Source organism: Pelophylax lessonae (genome assembly GCF_965119305.1).
Source record: "Pelophylax lessonae genome assembly, chromosome: 4".
Lineage (NCBI taxonomy): Eukaryota > Metazoa > Chordata > Amphibia > Anura > Ranidae > Pelophylax > Pelophylax lessonae.
In genome coordinates, this window is record NC_138771.1 from 262,909,484 (window position 1) to 262,928,891 (window position 19,408).

A 19,408-nucleotide genomic window follows, 5' to 3' on the forward strand; every position below is an offset into this window, starting at 1 on the left:
GCCAAACATAGTAAGATGGCCGCTGCGCTGAGACACAGATGCTGCGGCGTGCAATCAGCATGTAGAGCTCCTTCTTACCTGTTTTGCGCACAAGCATGTCATCAGGGGAACCGACCACAGCTTATAATTTTTAGATTTTACAAGAAAATACTACAGAGACTAGAGACTGTTTTGTGGACATTCAATTATTTAATGTAAATTGTATTTTTATCTTTATTTATCACTACATATATGTAAGTTGTATGCATATTTGATCTTTATAAATAATTCAATATTTCTTCACTTGTTATTTGGTTGAGCGCTGCACAGCTTGTGCTTATTAGTGTTTTTGAAGCTTGTCATCTTTTTGTGCTAGCTGCTCTCTCCTTCTTAGCACTCACTATGGTGTATATATAGATACTGTTTTTAGGATTGAATGGGCCAAGCAGGGTACATGCACAGCAGGAGCTGAACGTAGCCAGGGCTTCTTTCTGTAAATGATGTGTGGTGCTGGGCAGGGTTAGGAAACTCGGAAGCTGGTATGAAAGTAAGTATTTCGGTAGGTAGACACCACTCAGGAGGGTTTTGGGATCATTTAAAAAAACTTCAGAAAACGTGAAATAGTTTTTTCAACTTTTGTGAAAACACTTAAGTGTTACAATGTTTTTTGTCTTTTCTCTGGATAAATTGATTTGGTTCCATAAGTTAGAAACTGTAATTGTATTATTTCACCCTAAAATAACATACAAACTCTTTAAAGCTACTGATAGCTTTTCCACTAATCAAATAGATCAATGCAGTTCTAATGGGCCCTTTCTGGTCTTGTCCTTTCCTATTTCATTTCTCATCAATCCCTCATCTCTTCCCCCACACTATAGGAGTTTTTTGTTCTTATTTTATTCAGCAGCATTAATCCACACAATGAAAAAAAATACAGGGTTGTTACTTTTGTCCCTGCTTCAACTCAATGAACCTTTTGTTGGCCTTGATTTCTTCAGACTGCAGCAAAAATAATTTATAGAAAACCGAAATGTGTTTTATTGCTTCACTCATCTTAAGTCCTAGTCGCATCTTCAAATCCTAAATAATTGAACATTAAATGTTAGAAGTAATACAAATATTTTCTTTTTCAGATAACAAGAAGGTATCTTACCTCCTGAAAGTAATCTCTCTAACAGGGGCCCAATGCACTAACAGAGTTTCCTAATGAAATATGAAAGGCAATGTTTTCAGCAGACTTCCACAATGAGCATTTTTGATAAGAAGTGAACCATGTTACAACCCAGCCACAAGGGTCAACTCTTAAATGATGGGCTTTTGGAATTCTCTTTGAGGGAAGCAGCAGAGAAATTACCCAATCTGCCACATTATAGCAGTATATACAGTACGTATTCATCATAATCAACTAAAGGTCTTCTGCCACTTTTATTTCTACCGCTACAATCACAATGATCACACAACGGTTTTCCTGACTTCTATAATCAAAACATGACTTTGTTGCCTCTCGAGCAACTTTTTGTTTCTATACTTTTATTTTATTTTACTATGGCTTAAATGATCATGCACAGTTGTTTTTTTCCCCTTGCCTGGATATACAGTTCATCTGGAAAGTACTCACTTTTTCCACTATTTATGTTACAGCCTTATTCCAAAATTAATATGGAATAAATGTAATATTTCCTTGTTTCTACAAACAATACCCCATTATGACAACGTGAAATAAGTTTGTTTGAAATCTTTGTACATTAAAAAAAAAAAAAAAAAATAACACACATGTACAGTACATAAGTATTCACAGACGTTACTCAATACTTTGTTGAAGCACCTTTTCAAGTATGATGCTACAAGCTAGGCACACTCATTTTTGGGCAGTTTTTGCCATTCTTCTTGGCAGGACCTCTCAAGCTCCATCAGGTTGGAGGGGGAGCTTCGGTGCACAGTCATTTTTAGATCTCTCCAGAGTTGTTTTTTATTCTGGTTCAAGTCTGGGCTCTGGCTGGTACACTCAAGGACATTCACAGAGCTGTCCCATAACCACTCCTGTTATCTTGGCTGTGTTATTGTCCTGTTGGAAGATAAACATTCACCCCAGTCTGAGGTCCAGAGCGCTGGAGCAGGTTTTCATTAAGGATGTCTCTGTAACTTGCTGCATTCATCTATCCCTCGATCCGGACTAGTCTCCCAGTTCCTGTCACTGAAAAACATCCCCACAGCATGATGGTGCCACCATCATGCTTCACTGTAAGGATGGCATTGGCCAGGTGATGGAGTGGTGCCTGATTTCCTCCAAATATGATGCTTGCCATTCAGGTCAAAGAATTCAATCTTTTTTTCATCAGACCAGAGAATTTTGTTTCTCATACTCAGAGTCCTTCAGGTGCCTTTTGGCAAACTTCAGGCGGGCTGTCATGCCATTTACTGAGTGGCTTTTGTCTACCACTCTAACATACAGGCCTGATTGATGGAGAGCTATAGAGATGGTTGTTCTTCTAGAAGGTTCTCCCCTCTCCAGAGAGAAACGCTGGAGCTCTGTCAGAGTGATCATTGGGTTCTTGGTCACCTCCCTGACTAAGGCCGTTCTCCCCCGATCGCTCAGTTTGGCTAGGTGGCCCGCTCTAGGAAGAGTCCTGGTGGTTCCAAACTTCTATTTATGGGTGGTGGAGGCCACTGTGCTCATTGGGACCTTCAATGCTGTAGAAATTTTTCTGTACCCTTCCCCAGATCTGTGCCTCGATAAAATCCTGTCTCGGAGGGCTACAGACGATTCTTTGGACTTCATGGCTTGGTTTGTGCTCAGACATGCACTGTTAACTCTGTGATCTTATATAGACACGTGTGCGCCTTTCCAAATCAACAAGTTTTACCACAGGTGGACTCCATTCAAGTTATAGAAACATCTCAAGGATGAGCAGTGGAAACAGTGTGCACCTGAGCTCAATTTTGAGTGTAATGGCAAAGCTGTGAATACTTTATTACCAGGTGATTTTATTCATTTTTAATAAATTTGCAAAGATTTCAAACAAACTTCTTTCACGTTCTCATTATGGGGTATTGTTTATTCCATTTTGGAATAAGGCTGCAATATAAGAAAATGTGGAAAAAGTGAAGCACTGTGAATCTTTTCCAGATGCACTGTATGATATTGCTGAATCCCATGCAGCTACAACAGTAGAATCAGACTTCAGAGCATTAGTGAACAACTTTGATTTGAACATATTTATTGCTTACAAAAACAGCCCCCCAAAAAAACAAGAAAAAAAAACAAATGTATGTTCAGAAAAAAAAAAGAAACATTTTCTATACTGACTTGGATCTAGCAACATCTGGTTGATGTGCAGTATTGCACTCCTCCACTGATTGCCAATGTAAGGAGGCAATTCAGACTCGACCACTAATGTAATGGGGCACTTTCCCACTGACCACCACCAATGTAAGGGGCACCTGTTCACTGACCTCAGATGTAAGGGGATACTCTACAGACCACCAATGTGTGGAGTACTTCTCCTCTGACCACTTATATAAGGGGGGGACATCTCTACTGACTACCTCTTATCCTCCTGTGGCGCCGAACCTGCTAAAGGAGCTGCATGTAGGACTGTGCAAACAGAACTGTCTTGAAGGTGGATACCACCAGACTCGGAACCTGTATGCAAATTGGGAGAAAGAACTATCTATCTGTGTGGCAGCAGCCAGTGAATCATAGCTTGTGGTTCCTGAAATTTGTCCAGAGGAAGGACCACCCTAGTCAGATCTAGGTAATTAAATTCTCCCTAGAGATAGGGGGGACCTTGGGTAGTCTGGACATTACCTGAACCTTTGCAGGAAATATATCTGCACAAGAAGATTCAGGACGTAAAAAACCTGAAAAGAACAAACTTTGCCCCCATTTCTGGGTACCCCCAAAAGAAAACTTTTCGCAGATCTCCTTGACCCTCACAAAAGAAGTCCACGGGGCCGGAAACCAGCGAAGATGTCCCCCCACCACAATAATTAGTGAGGGCAGACCTTCATGCAGAAGGGGTCCTGTCTGCGGGTCCAGTGAAGTTAGCTCTAGGCTTACCAGACCAAAGTTTCTTGGAACCTCCCCAGGAAGATTTAAAATATATATTTCCCTTATTCTCCGTCCCAGAAACATGAAAGAATTTTCTATGGGTTGAGAAGGAGGGCCCCCATCTGTGACGAGGCTCAATCCCTTTCCTTCACTGTGGCAGGAAGGTACTCTCCCCCCTTGTGATACCCTTAATGATGTCATCCAGCGTTGGCCCAAACAGGTGACCGTCTTGAAAGGGCAGATCAATGAGAGCTTTCTTAGAGGCTTGGGCTGCGAACCAATTCTTAAGCCACAGCACGCGCCTAATCACCACCGCTGAAACAAAGTTTGGACAGCATGGGAGCTGGATCCAAAGCTGCATCACAAAAGAACTGCAGCCCATGGACCAACTGGTCCACTACATCAACATAAGCAGCAGGGACCTGCTTACTCCCAGGCCCTGGCTCAGACACCTGGCCCATTTAATTAGGGTCTGAGACACCAGGGCTGGGGCAAAGACTGGCCGCAATTCTGAACTAGCCATAGTAAACATGCTGTGTGCCACAGCCTCTGCTTTCCTGTCAGCTGGGTCCTTAAAGGATTGGGATTCCTCTACTGGGATCATGGTTGCTTTATTTAATCTGAAAACAGGAGGGTCCACCACTGGTGAACTAGGTCCACTTTTTTAAAAGCGACTCCTCAAAAGGGTATCGTACAGCAAAACGTTTGGGGACCACAAAGGGTAACCTTGGTTGTTCCCATTCTTCAAACCTGTCAAAATAAGGCACATAAGGAAACACCTTTGAAGTACGAGGTGACTTATGCATACCAAACGACACAGCCACGTCCGTGGCTATATCAGCTGCATCCTCCATTTTTAAAGTCTCACGCACTGCAGTGATAAGTTCATCTAAGAGCGCTTTTTAATTCGCTGCTGCGACCATGGAGGAATCATCCTCACTATCGGATGGATCTGGGGGTGTGATATTAGGCCCCCCTGGACGGGGCATCAGGCTCAAAATTAGATGAGACAGACTGAGCAGGGGAAGGTGGGGGATGCTTTCTCCTGGGCTTTTTCCCACACGCCACTTTGACACTAAGGACTGCAGGAACGCTGTCAGTGAAACCATGGGAAGCTGGGGTTCCGAGGGACCTGCCACCTCCATGAGGGGGTCAGTGGGGGAGATTTGACCCTGAGGCCCAATAAGGAAAGGAAGACCTTGCAGTACAAAAAAAACAATCTTTTGGCACCACTAAAGGATCCCCTCAAGGCTCAGGGTACCTATCAGAAGAGAGAGAAAGATAACAGGGACCAAAGACTCACCCTACTGACCAGAGGAGCGCAGAGAATTTAAACCCAGCATCATCATGGGCGCCATCCCTGTTCATATGTCCTGGGCACAGGAAGAGGAAACTTAAAGAGGTGGAGCTTTGGCATCCCCACGAGGCTTCGGTCACCTCCAGCGTTTCCCGGACTAAGGGAAAATGGCCCCCCGTGACATCATCAGGCTAGACAAATATGGTCACCAACCAGAGACCAGCCAGACCTAGAGAAAATGGCCACCATCTGTTACAGCATGCTGTTAGGATCTTCCCTGCGGCCTCTGCAATGCTGCACCCTCTGCAAGGGGACACTTTCATGAAGGTAGGACACACATTAGGGGAGACTCCGCTGCACACTCTGCACCGGTCTTTGCACTGGGACCCCCCCTGCACTATACCCACACTGCAAACAGTGGGGCATGCACTTAGGGGTCTCCTACACTGGGACCCCTCCAGACTACCAGGGCAGGACACACTATCCCAGGACCCTTACAGAGTGGGAATAGCGGAGGAGGCCCCAGGGGTCTCCGCTGCATCCTCTGCCCTGGGATCCCCACCACACTCCAGGTCCAGACAGGGCGGAAAGGGAGTGGGAGAATCCCAGCTCACTGAGGGATTTTAATGATGGGAGGAGGGAACCTGCAGGCAGGTCTGACCGTCCATGGAGGTTACCTGCGTCCACCCCAAAAAAACGCCAAAAGGGGTGAGGGGGGACTGTACTTACCCTTCCATGGTGCAGGTAACACTCCAGACCAAATCCTCGCCACCGAAGTAGGGGAGCTGTGAGCCAAGGAACCACTGCGACTCAGACCCAAGCCCGGTCGTATGTGACCCTGCGAGACGTTTAACTCGCGGGCCAGCCTCTGTCCGTGAGGCTATATTGCGGCTGACCTAGTGCATAGCTGCAGTCTGCTCTCGCTCGCTGGCTGGGCTAGGGAGGACCACTGGATCTAGATTATCCAGGCGGTCACCAAGCCCGGCAGTTGATTGTAGATCCTGAGAGAGAGAAAACAAAAAAGATGTAAGGAAGAAGAAAAAATTGCTAGGACCAGAAATCCCAGCCGGGAGCCTAGGCCCTTACTCCTGACTAGACAGATTAAAACTGATTACCTAGAGCAGAGAGAGGGGTTATATACCAAGCTGAGGACGGCCCATGGGCTTAGCCAGTTGTTTTTTTGTTCTGCCTAGTCATACTCCTGGAGGAGGCAATATAACCCATTAGTTATGATTTATGGAGCGCTGTATCCGTCGATGAACGAAAGAAAAAGACTTATTTAATTGTAGCTAAATTGTTCTTGCACTATGTTTTATGAGGTTGGATTATATATTATTATTGTACTTGTTTTGCACAGCCTGCTGTTCCAAAATTGGATTTGTGAATATAAGGCACCTTATGGAATAGATTTCTCCTGATGTCAACCATTTAAAAGGACTGAGGTATGTACTTTTTCTTTTTTTTTTTTTTTAGATTATGACTGATATTTATAAGTTCTAAAGACATTTCAATTCATATTTTATTATTGCATCCCAATATTATAGTTAAAGTGTATGTCATGACTATACAAGTTTATGAAGTACATCTCTACAATACATGCATATTTTCACATATTTTATTATTGCTATAAAACCCTGCAAGTACAGAAAAATACCTGTTGATATGCCAGGAATGTGCTCAGCTCCTAAGGTTCCTTTCACATAAATGTCCAAATCGGGTCAGGCGGACCTGATCGGAACCTCCATTCCCCTCTAGTGATGGGCCAAACACCTCCCTGTTCGGTTCGCACCAGAACATCTCGAACAGTGAAAAAGTTCTGAAGAACATCCAAACGCTATTAAAGTCTGTGGGACACGAACATGAAAAATCAAAAGTCCTAATTTTAATGGCTTGTATGCAAGGTATTGCCATAAAAAGTATATGGGGACCTGGGTACTGCCCTGGGTGACATGTATCAATGCAAAAATATTTTTTTAAACATTTTTTACAGGAGCAGGGATTTTATTGATGCTTAAAGTGAAACAATAAAAATGAAAAATTCATTCAAATATCGTGCCTGGGGGGTCCCCTTGATGTGCCCCCATGTCAAAGTCACTTAGATACTTATGATTGATGTTTTTTTTCTGCTTTCAACACATCAACGGATAATCAGTATACTGTATTATAAAATGCAGCATCTCCAACTAAGCGAATCATGAAAACAGTAAAGACATTAAGAGTGCATCATAAGGTAAACATATAGTGCACAGGTGGCACGTGGTCACAGACAGTCGGCCTGATGAACCAGAAGGAAGGAGCTGAACGCAGAGGTCCAAGAGAGCTGACTGGAGGGGTTGAGACACTGGAGAACCTGGAAAAACAGTATCCTGAGTAGAGGGGATCGTGTCTGAGGGCCTGATCTGTGAGGGGGCCACCCCAGAGTAGAGTAGTCAGAGGACAGGTATCAGCTGGTGGAATGAAAGGGGGTGCTAGGTGAGTACCCGGAAGATAGTTGCTCAATCAATTCTTCATTACAGAGACTTTACCTTAACTTCATCTAGTGGCAAGGTGAATTTGCAGCTTGGCTGCATCTTCAGATAGGAGTCCTTATCAACTGTGAATAGTTCAATAATGGAGTATCCCACTCTATCCCTTCGCCCATCCCTATTTAAAATAAAACAACAAAAAACAGCCACAACAGCTAGACTGATCATTGACTGAGACGGAAAGTAAAGTGTTAAGTTTGTGCATGCAGTTGCTAACGGTAGCCCAGAGGGACCCAAAAAGGTGAAGAATGCAGCAGTCCTCAAGGGGGTAGTGCTACACATTTATTTCATGGTGGATGTACTTTTGCTAATCACTTTTGGCCTTCTTAATTTGCTAGATGCCTTGCTGCATATGGCTTCAAGAGATCTAAGTCGCACACAAAGTCAGAAAAAAATTCCTTTTTGTACTTGCCTTAAAATCCTTTTCTCTGAAGTCCATTGACAGACGCAGCTTCATATCTTCTTAGACCATTGGGTTATGCTTCTCCCATCAGGGATAGGACACTAGGCATGAAAAAGCTTTACCACGCCTATGGGGCTGTCCCTGCATCCATAACCCCACACACACTGCTACAGCTTCCAGTTTCGTTGCAAGCAGTGTTTAGAAGACAAAACAAAAACCCCATTTCACTCATAAGTAGAGGGGCGTGTGCTGCATCTGTCAATGGACTTCAGAGAAAAGGATTTTACATGAGGAACAAAATTCAATTTTTCTCTATCGTCCATTGACAGAAACAGCTCCATATCTTTAGACCATTGGGACGTCCCAAAGCAGTATATGCATGAGGGGAGAAAAAATGCAAAGAAGAAGTTAATTCCCCAAGGGCTAAAATTAGCCAACCTCGTAACATTGAGCTCAACCAGAAACAACAGGAGCTCACCTAAAAAAACATACACCCTCAAAAAGAACAAACAAAAAAGGTTCCCTTTTAAACAGCAGCCTGCAAAACCTTGTGGCCAAAAGAGGGATCCGAGGATGCCAACACATCTTCTTTGTAGAATTTTGTAAACGTATGCACAGACGACCAACTTGCCGCCTTGCAAACTTGCATCACTGGCGCCTGATTGCGAAAAGCCTAAGAGCGCCCTAGTAGAATGCACTTTCACAAAGAAAGGAGGAACCTGACCCTTCAATGAATAAGCCTGAACAACCGTCTGCCTGATCCATCTGGATATGGTCGCAGCAGACGCAGCCAATCCTTTACGAGGTCCCTCGGTAAGGACAAAAAGAGCATCTGATTTTCAGAAAGACTCAGTAGCCGCCCAAAAAATGCAAGGCAATTTCCTTGAGATGCTTGGGATTGGGACACAGTGAAGGCAGTATTCAAATGAAATTTAGAAACAAACCTTAGGAGGAAAAGACTGATTATGTCGGAGTACCACCTTATCTTTGTGGACCACGCCGCCCATTCAGACACTCTGTGGGCAGAAGTGATAGCCACCAAAAAGACAACCTTCTGAGACAAAGAAAGCAGAGAAATCTCCCTAATGTTCTCAAAAGGAGGCTTCTGAAGAACAGAGATGAGACCTCGGGTGTCCCCCACCGGACACACAGGAGATAAAACACCTCTGGGTGTAGGGACCATTCCCTGGCTGCCAAGACACTCTTGGTTCCCCCCCTGATGATTTATGTAAGCCACAGCCGCGGCATTGTCCGATTGAATCTGAACCAGACATCATCTCCTAGATGAGTCGACCATTGGCTCAACAAAGCTTTATTGCTCTGAGCTCCAAAACATTGATCCATAGCTTTGACTCTTCTACTGTCCAGGTTCCCTGGGCAAGGAGGTATCCCAGCAACCCGCCACAGCCCAACAGGCTGGCATCCATGGTCACCACCGTTCAAAACAATGGCAGAAAGGACTTGCCCTGGCTTAGTGCTGGCGACTGAAGCCACCACAACAGAGCAGACTTTGTGTTGTGGATCAACCGAATCAAATTGTCCAAGGACTTTGGATCCTTTTTCCATTTGACAAGAATCTCCTTTTGTAAAGGTCTCATGTGAAACTGAGCAAATTAAACCGCCTCGAAGGTTGATACCATCAGACCCAATGCCCACATGCAAATCTGCAGAGAGGACAGATTGTTTGCCAACAGCGACCGAATCGCCCCCTGCAACTTCTACAGCTTTTCAAGGGGAAAAAGACCCTCGCCAAGGCGGAATCCAGAGTCAGGCTCAGATAATTCAGTCTCATTGAGCCCCGGTTCACACTTATGCAATGCGGGAAGGCTGCGAATTTGCAGCCTGTTCCCGCATCGCAAACGCACCCCCGGCAGTTCACACTGCCATATGCGATACGCTGGGGGTGTCAATGTAATCTTAACGACACCCCCAGTTTGATCGCAAGCTGACCTCAATGCATTGTTTAATTGCGCAACTATGTGGAAAATGAAGTTTCATGTTGTTAAATGTAAAGTTATGCACTTGGGGGGCTAAGAATATGCATGCATCATACATACTAGGGGGAGTAGAACTGGGGGAATCGATGGTGGAGAAGGATCTGGGTTCTGGTAGATCATAGGCTTAATAATAGCATACAATGCTAAGCTGTGGTTTCCATAGCGAGCAAAGTACTTTCTTGTATTGGACAGCTGAGAGAAAGATATAATTTTGCCCCTGTAAAAACCATTAGTAAGACCTCATCTGGAATATGCAGTTCAGTTTTGGGTATCAGTTCACAATGTGATATTGGGGAAATGGATAAAGTGCAGAGAAGAGCGACCAAACCGATAAGGGGCATGGAGGAGCTCCGCTATGGGGAAAGATTAGAGGAACTGAATTTAGTCTCTTTTGAGAAGAGGAGATTAAGGGGGGATATGATCGTGTATAAATTCATGAGTGGTCCATATGGTGAACTTGGTGAGGAGGTATTCACTTTAAGGTCATCACAGAAGACAAGGGGACACTCCTTATGTCTAGAGGAAAAGCAATTTAATCTCCAAATATAGAAAGGCTTCTTTACAGTAAGAGCTGTGAAAATGTAGAATAGACTCCCTCAAGAGCTGATTCTGGCCAGTTCGCCTGATTGCTTTAAAATAGACCTGTCTCTCTCCCTAACTGGATACTAACATTTATATGTAAAGTTGATCCAGGGAATATCCAATTGCATTTTTGGGGGATAAGGAAGGAATTTTTCCCCGCTGAAGCAAATTGGATCATGCTTTGCTGGGGTTTTGTGCCTTCCTCTGGATCAACTGTGGGTAAAAGATTGTGTATATAGGATTGTATAATTTTTTTACTCCCTTTTATTTGTAGAACTAGATGGACTTGTGTCTTTTTTCAACCAGATTACCTATGAAACTATGTGACGGGTTAGAACACCTGTTAGGTAGGTATTGCTGTCTGTGTCTTCATTGGGGAGATTCCTCTTCTCTACTTGCCATGCTTACTGTAATCACTGAACGTGAAAGAAAATCCGAAATTTTGGGTTGTCTCCAGAACGGTAATTTAAGGTACCTCATCCAATGAGAACACTAGTTCTGGTGACCTTGGTGGCCAGTGGCGGCTGGTGCTCCATGGGTCGGGGGGGGGGGGCGGCAGACGGACCGCACCATACACCCCCCCCGGACCACACCAGGCCGCACACAGTACACACAGCAATTCAGTACAGGACCCACAGCATAGCATGACATGACAGTACAGGAACACCCCCCCCCCCCCGGCTCACTCACCCATCTGCAGCAGGCGAATGGCGACGGCTTCTTCCCCGTCTTCTGCGTCTCCTCCATGCCCAATGGCATGGCTTCTCCTTTCGGCTAATCGGGAAACGGGTCTCAGAACCCGCTTCCTGATTGGCCAGGAGGAGGAGCCATCTGACAATAGCGAATTTTCATTCGCTATTGTCACACAACTGGGTGGGCTCGGGGCCCAGGGCTCTGCACCCCGAGCCCACCCTTTTTTTTAGCCTATTAGAGCCTCTGGCTCTAATCACATGGCTAAAAAAAAAAAAAAAAAGCCCCATTGAAGTCCATGCGTCTGGCACCCCGCATTACGATTAGGGGGCCGAATGCATGGATAGGGGGGGCGGCGCCCCTGTGCCCCATATGCACCAGCCGCCACTGTTGGTGGCATGGCTATGAAACAGGACATGAAGCTAAATTTTCCCACAGAGTATAGACAGTAATTGTACACTTTTTCCATGCATGATGGTATATGCTGGTACATAACAATAAGGTAACAGCGAGCAACAAAACAAGCCTAGGACCCTCCTAGGAGGAGTCAGAAATAAAGCAGTTGTACTTTCAACCTCTAGGGATAAGATAATAGATTGTATACAGTATACACTGCATTACTCAAACAGCCTCAAGAATCCCATAAAATGTATCTGGAGGATAAATATTAGTGTAGGCTGTAATTATAGGGGAGGCTCCTTCAGAGAACATAAGAGGGAAGTTGGGTCCTAATTGCTAGGTGAAGTTCCTACATATTGGACATCTACTAGGGGCTAGTTAGAGAAGTCCAGCATGCTTTTCAAATAAAATAGGGTGTGCACTACTGTTTACTAGATGGAGACCCATGCTATTTACACTACCTACCTTGGCTAGTCATGTGGCCATTGAGTATGCTTTTGACAATCTTAGAATGAAATGCAATTTGCAACTATTGACCTTTTGACATTCTTAATAATTCCCCTCACTGAACATGAAATATCAAATTTGGGGGGAAAATACTAGATATATAAAGCATTTTTTTGAGTAAAGGAGAATGGCTGTAAATGTTAATTACGGGGTGGTAAAAATGGCATGACTCTCTAAAGCTGGGTACACACTATGAGAAAGTTGGAAGAACAATTCAGTACTAGGAAGAATCGGTGGATCATCTGATTGTTAGTATAGTGAAATAAAAAATTAACCGATTAATAAACCAAATTGGGACTTTATTGGGCTACTGCCCACCCAGGACAAGGTGCCTCCATCCCTATTGCTAAGCAGTGAGGGGGGAAGGGAATAAAGAGAAGGTAAGAAAATATATTGTGACAACTGGCACATAAATAAATAACAAGGCTAAAAAGGTACAAATCCATATATATTAACTCTTATTGGAATAGCCAGTTGTAACATAAAAGGATGAGAGAGGGGTATGGGGGAAGTTCGGGACTTTACGTGAAGTGTGTGGAGACGATTGCTGCATAAACAGGTAGAATTACATAGGGCGGGTCTCACATGATGATATAAAACCATTTTATTAACAATGTTATCAACAGATTAAAAAAACATAATGGCATGGATGTAAGTAGTACATCAGGTAAACGGTAAAATGACAGACCAAATCATATACATAAAGGCTGACTGGTTGTAAACTGGAATGGAGCACTGATTATCAAACCGTATTAAGGGATCCAAAAGTATAAAGATAAAAGATGTTAGTATAGTGTTTTCGACAGCCAATTCTGTCTGTTCGGACAAAAAAATGAAGACGCAAGCTAGAAAAATGTTTTTGTATGTGAACACAACGTCTGATTTTCACTCAGTGTGTACAGTAATCCTACAGAATAACTGAATGGAGATAAAAGCACAGGATCAGAAGCAAAGAACGACCTGGAAGAAGGTGGCAGCAAATATAGAAATTATACACAGGAAAGAACATTTGTCTTTGTCGGTCGAGCATTTTCGCACAAGTTGATACTATTGTCGGTTACATCATGATATGCATGGAAAATCGGATTACCGTTTGTCTGATTTTCTCATAGAGTGTACCCCACTTTAGAGCTTTCAGTGTCAGCCCACTGATGACAGCACCAGATCTGTAGAGAAAAAAAAAATGAACAAGCTTTTTCTGGAGATTTTGCAAGATCCTGTGAAAAACCCCGTTCATTTTCTACAAAATTTCACAGTATACCTATGAGAAGTCCTTGGGTAGGCACTGGTAACAGTCTTCCCATGGAGTAGCTGTGAGACCCTGACAATGTCACCAGCACGTATTCAATACCAGAAAATAAAAATATTTCTTAAAATGGAACTTACAGATGTTTAGGGCAGCTATATGCACATAAGATTTGTGTTTGGGGGGAAAAGGTTCACTTTAGCATACTATGTACCACTCAAGCCTTAAGTTCTTTAACCCCCTTGTTAGAACAGATAGTGAGCACATCTACTTTACAACTGATACTGCGATCTGCCAGCACAGTAAAATGGTTAGGGCAAAACATATCTTCCCATCCCCCTCCTTATTATGTAGCACAATTCCCAGCCAGTTTGCTGGATATGGGTCCCCCTGGGTTACCACTAGCAACAACAGCACATTTAAGAATGTTTCTCCAAGTGTGAGCACTGAGACAATGACCAGTCCAGTATCTTTGGGTTTTTGTATTTATTTTGTAACTTGGATAGGAGAAGGGATGAATGGGATACTCCTTGAACTGAACTATGCACAATTTAGTAGGGACACTTGAAAACGCTATTTGGCAATGACTTGACGCTGGCTGAATGCCTATCAACGCTGGCTTGATACTGGTTAACGCTGGCCGGATGCCTGTTAACGATGAACTGACTTGTGACTGCTTTCTGACTAAAGAAGTCCTCTTTGAGCTCCCTTATGCACTCTTGCTGAGGTAGCTACTTGTATACCGCTACACTGCTGAACACTTCAGGGCCCACACCGGTGCCCCCTTTCTCTCAATTATCTTCAGGGCTTAGACACTGGCACCCCCTTTCCTAAGCCTCCTCTACTGGTTAGCTGGCTCCCGGATCCCTCTGACCTTCTGGAGTGGCCCCCTCTCCAAGGCAGACCCCCGGGCAGTTTCGAGTACTCACAACACTGTTTTTCCAGGAAACTTCTGCCCTGCAGCCTTACTCGGTCAGCGACACTCTGGATCTTCTTCTGCAGCCCAGCTCAACCTCCGGTCCTCTAGGCCGACTGCCCAGGACAACCTCACTTGCTCTGACAGGAGGAGAGACAGCCGTCCGCCTCCTCCTGGGGCTCTGCTTCCCGCCAAAGACTCCCTGTCACATGCTCCCCTCAAACTTATATCCTATCCCAGAGTGCACTGCGGAAAACTACGCCCACTGAGACAGCTATAAGCCCTGGAGCACTATTGGCCAGGTTTCCTCCACTGTCCAATAAGAGCCCTCATTGGATACAGTGGGGAGACTCCCCAGACCACACCTGGAAACATGACAGCCTAACTGAATGATCAGGCCCTCCTGATAAGCAGACAGGGCCAATATATACTTTTCCTAGCACCTACCTAGGAGAGTGCTACAATTATATAAAAGAGGAAATCTAGGGAAGATTTTTTGCAGTTAAAAAGTTAAAAGGTAAGCAGCAATTTTTAAATATTTATTTTTTATTAATGCTATGCGAATGGAAACACATAACAATGTTAAGTAGATGTTATCCCAATTTGGATGCTGTCAGAATAAACTGAATGGCAGCTGCAGCCACTGATGAAGAAAAGCTAGGCTAACCAGGCTGTTTACTCTTATCAAAAAGACTTTGGAGTCATTTTTAAAGGATAAACATTTACATTTTTGGTACATGCCAGGTAATTATACCCTCTAGCAGTTATCTTGCAGGGACTGTTGGCGAGATATCTGTGCTTAAAGTGGTTGTAACCAAAAAAAAAAAAAAAAGATCCTGTTTCTCTACAGCAGCCATCACTAAATGGCGGCCCGCGGTCCATTGACGGCCCGCACGATGCTTCCACCCAGACCGCGAGGCCGCCTCCTGTTATCAGTCATTGGTTTACTGGGACCGCGGGTGTCCCAGCAACCAGTGACTTGCTGTGTGTGCGCCATGCCCCCTCCATACTGCGGCTCCCGGCTCACTCCCAGCAGGTGTCCTGTTGGGCCGCTAGTAGGGGCGTGACGTCACACGCGTGCCCCAACCCCTGCTCCTGACTGCGGCTCCCATTCAGCCGGGCAGCAAGTTGGGGCATGACATGTGCGCGCCCCGCCCCCTGCTGCTCGCGGCTCCTGGCTCGGCTACTGGCTCCAGGTATGTGGAGCACAAGGGGAAAAAGCAATGTGGTCCCCAATTTCATAGCTGCACTTAAAGCTGATGAGAGGTTTTTAAAGTGATGGGCATATTTTGTAGTGCTTATTAGAGTGCCCCATAAAAAAAAAATGTGGCCATTAGAGTGCCCCCAACATAAAATGTGCCCATCAGCGTGCCCCTTAATTTTAAGTTAAGGGTCACGCTGCTGGGCATATTTTATGTTAAGGGGCACTCTAATGGGCATATTTTATGTTGAGGGGCACTCTAATGGGCGTACTTTATGTTAAGAGCAACGCTAATTTACATGTTTTGTTTTGCCCATCAGAGTGCCCCTAACATAAAATGTGCCCATCAGAGTGACCCCTAACATGAAATATGCCCATCAGAGTGCCCCCTAACATAAAATGTGCCCATCAGCGTGCCCCTTATTTTATGTTAAGGGTCACGCTGATGGACACATTTTATGTTAAGGGTCACGCTGATGGGCAAATTTTATGCTAAGGGTCACACTGATGGGCATATTTTATGATAAAGGGCACGCTGATGGGCACATTTTATGCTAATGGTCACGCTGATGGGCACATTTTATGTTAGGGGACACTCTGATGGGCACATTTTACACATTTTATGTTAGGGGTCACTCTGATTGGCACATTTTATGTTAAGAGCAACGCTGATGGACACGTTTTGTTTTGCCCATCAGAGTGCCCCCTAACATAAAATGTGCCCATCAGAGTGCCCCCTAACATAAAATTTGCCCATCAGAGTGCCCCCTAACATAAAATGTGCCCATCAGCGTTCCCCTTATTTTATGTTAAGGGTCACGCTGATGGACACATTATATGTTAAGGGGCACTCTAATGGGCATATTTTATGTTAAGAGCAACGCTGATGGACACGTTTTGTTTTGCCCATCAGAGTGCCCCCTAACATAAAATGTGCCCATCAGAGTGCCCCCTAACATAAAATTTGCCCATCAGAGTGCCCCCTAACATAAAATGTGCCCATCAGCATTCCCCTTATTTTATGTTAAGGGTCACGCTGATGGACACATTATATGTTAAGGGGCACTCTAATGGGCATATTTTATGTTAAGAGCAACGCTGATGGACACGTTTTGCTTTGTCCATCTTTCTGAGTCATAGCACAGAGTTCAGATTCGGACCTCGGCCCAAAGAAAATTTTAGTGACCTGACCTCCTTGAATTTTAATTGATTACCCCTGCTCTATAGCATGTTAAAGAGCATAGTGCTTGTGCAGTGTTATTTGTCCCTTTCTATGCTGTAAAATACCGGATTGATCCTGCCTGTTCCTGTTGCCCCCATGTGCGTGCTGACCATAGTAATCATGGCTGCTGATCCATGATACCATGGTCAGTTTACGTGCCGCCGTCCTCCCGCTGTATTTAGAATCTCTGCCCCTCCCTCCCTGCCTGTCAGTTCCTAGTGTATGGAGCCATCTCCTCACTACCCCTCCCCTTGGTTGCTATTACATGTGTCTGTAAAGTTAGTTATTACAACTACTGGCAGCCCCTCTGTAATAAGTTTTACTGTGCAGAGTCTTTGCTATTTTAAAATCATGCACCTAAATACCTTCTTTCACCTCGCTGGTGTGCGGTCATGTGACCTCCCGCTGATGTCAGTGGGGATTTTCAGCCCCCTCACGCTGTAGTCCTTAGATGGGGGAAGGAGAGCGGCGGGCTGGTCACGTGACTGCACACCGGCAATGTGAAAGAAGGTATTTAGCGGCATGATTTAAAAAAAAAAAACAAAGACACTGCACAGTATATCTTGTTTTTACAGAGGGGCTGCCCATAATTGTAATCATTTATTTAGCCACTTTACTGTGTATGCACACCTGCCGCTCCCATTATGAGAGGCTGCAACGCTTCATGTTGTATTCAATTATATATGATGGATTGGAGAATGCAACAGGAGGTGATGAAAAATGCAAAGGTGGGATGGATGATCAAAAACTGGGGTGGTCAGGAAAAGAGTTGGGATTTATGGCAGAGAAAGCTTGTGGTTTTTCAAGTCATAGAAGAAGCCAGTGGAAGAATCAGTCCACCGAGCTCCATCTAGAACTAAAATATCACTTTTCAGTGGATTGGCCCTTCAACAGTATACATTAGAACACTTATTCAACAGTGGAAACAGTGAATAAGCAATGCATGTAATTCACCATAGGAAACATATTAAAAGAACAAGTACATTCGATGTCAGAGAGGACAGTGAGGTTTTAACTTTTTCATTTATGGTTCACCAGAGGCCAACGGGATTAAGATTCAAAAGAGAACCAGTAATCCGCAGGAGAAGGTGAGAATGGTGCTGATGATGGCAGGTGTCCAGTGCTTTTCCCTTTTCCAGGTTAGCCTTGTATGGGAATGCACATGCACAGCTTGCCCTAGGATTATCATGACCCCCTCCCTGTGCAGCATCTCTCCAGGATCATCTTGATTGCTATTTCTGATTAATTGCACAAAAGAGGGAGGAAATCGCTAAATCCCCCTTACAGGAATGGTATGCATAAGTGCCCTTGTGCTAAAAATACAGTGGAAAATCACAAATGAAATACAGGGCATTGCTAATCATTTGGATTTTTGTACTGAGAAGATTGCATTGCTAAATATAATATACATTTTATAGCATTAGCTTCCACCTTCTTGAAGGCAATGTCATTGGGAGCTTAGAGCTTTAGCAAATGACATGTCAACTGAATGTTAGATCTTGGCATGACACTGCTTTCAGATTAATGAAGGGTAATGATTTTAACGCCATCATCGCCACATTTCCCAATGTTTCTGTTGGTGTTAGTCAATTAAGAAAATGTATCCAGGACTGAGACCATTCGTGAGATTTGTTTTACCAGGTTAGATCAGGCTTGGCAAGGGCATTGGAATGAAAAGTGCAGTCTAGTTAAGTTTAAGGCTCGGTTCACACTGATGCGATGCGGGAAGGCTGCGAATTCGCAGCCTGTTCCCGCATCGCACACGCACCCCCGGCAGTTCACACTGCCATATGCGATCCGCTGGGGGTGTCAATGTAATCTTAACGACACCCCCAGTTTGATCGCATATCGCAGTGCGATCGTGCAGTTCGCACAGGATCGGATCGCACAAGTGTGAACCGCTGTGCGATCCGATCCTGATGCGGCAGCAAAAATGCCTCCTGTGCGTGTTTGCTGCGGGTGCGATGCGAATTTAGCCATACAGGCTCGGTTCACACTGATGCGATGCGGGAAGGCTGCGAATTCGCAGCCTGTTCCCGCATCGCACACGCACCCCCGGCAGTTCACACTGCCATATGCGATCCGCTGGGGGTGTCAATGTAATCTTAACGACACCCCCAGTTTGATCGCATATCGCAGTGCGATCGTGCAGTTCGCACAGGATCGGATCGCACAAGTGTGAACCGCTGTGCGATCCGATCCTGATGCGGCAGCAAAAATGCCTCCTGTGCGTGTTTGCTGCGGGTGCGATGCGAATTTAGCCATACAGGCTCGGTTCACACTGATGCGATGCGGGAAGGCTGCGAATTCGCAGCCTGTTCCCGCATCGCACACGCACCCCCGGCAGTTCACACTGCCATATGCGATCCGCTGGGGGTGTCAATGTAATCTTA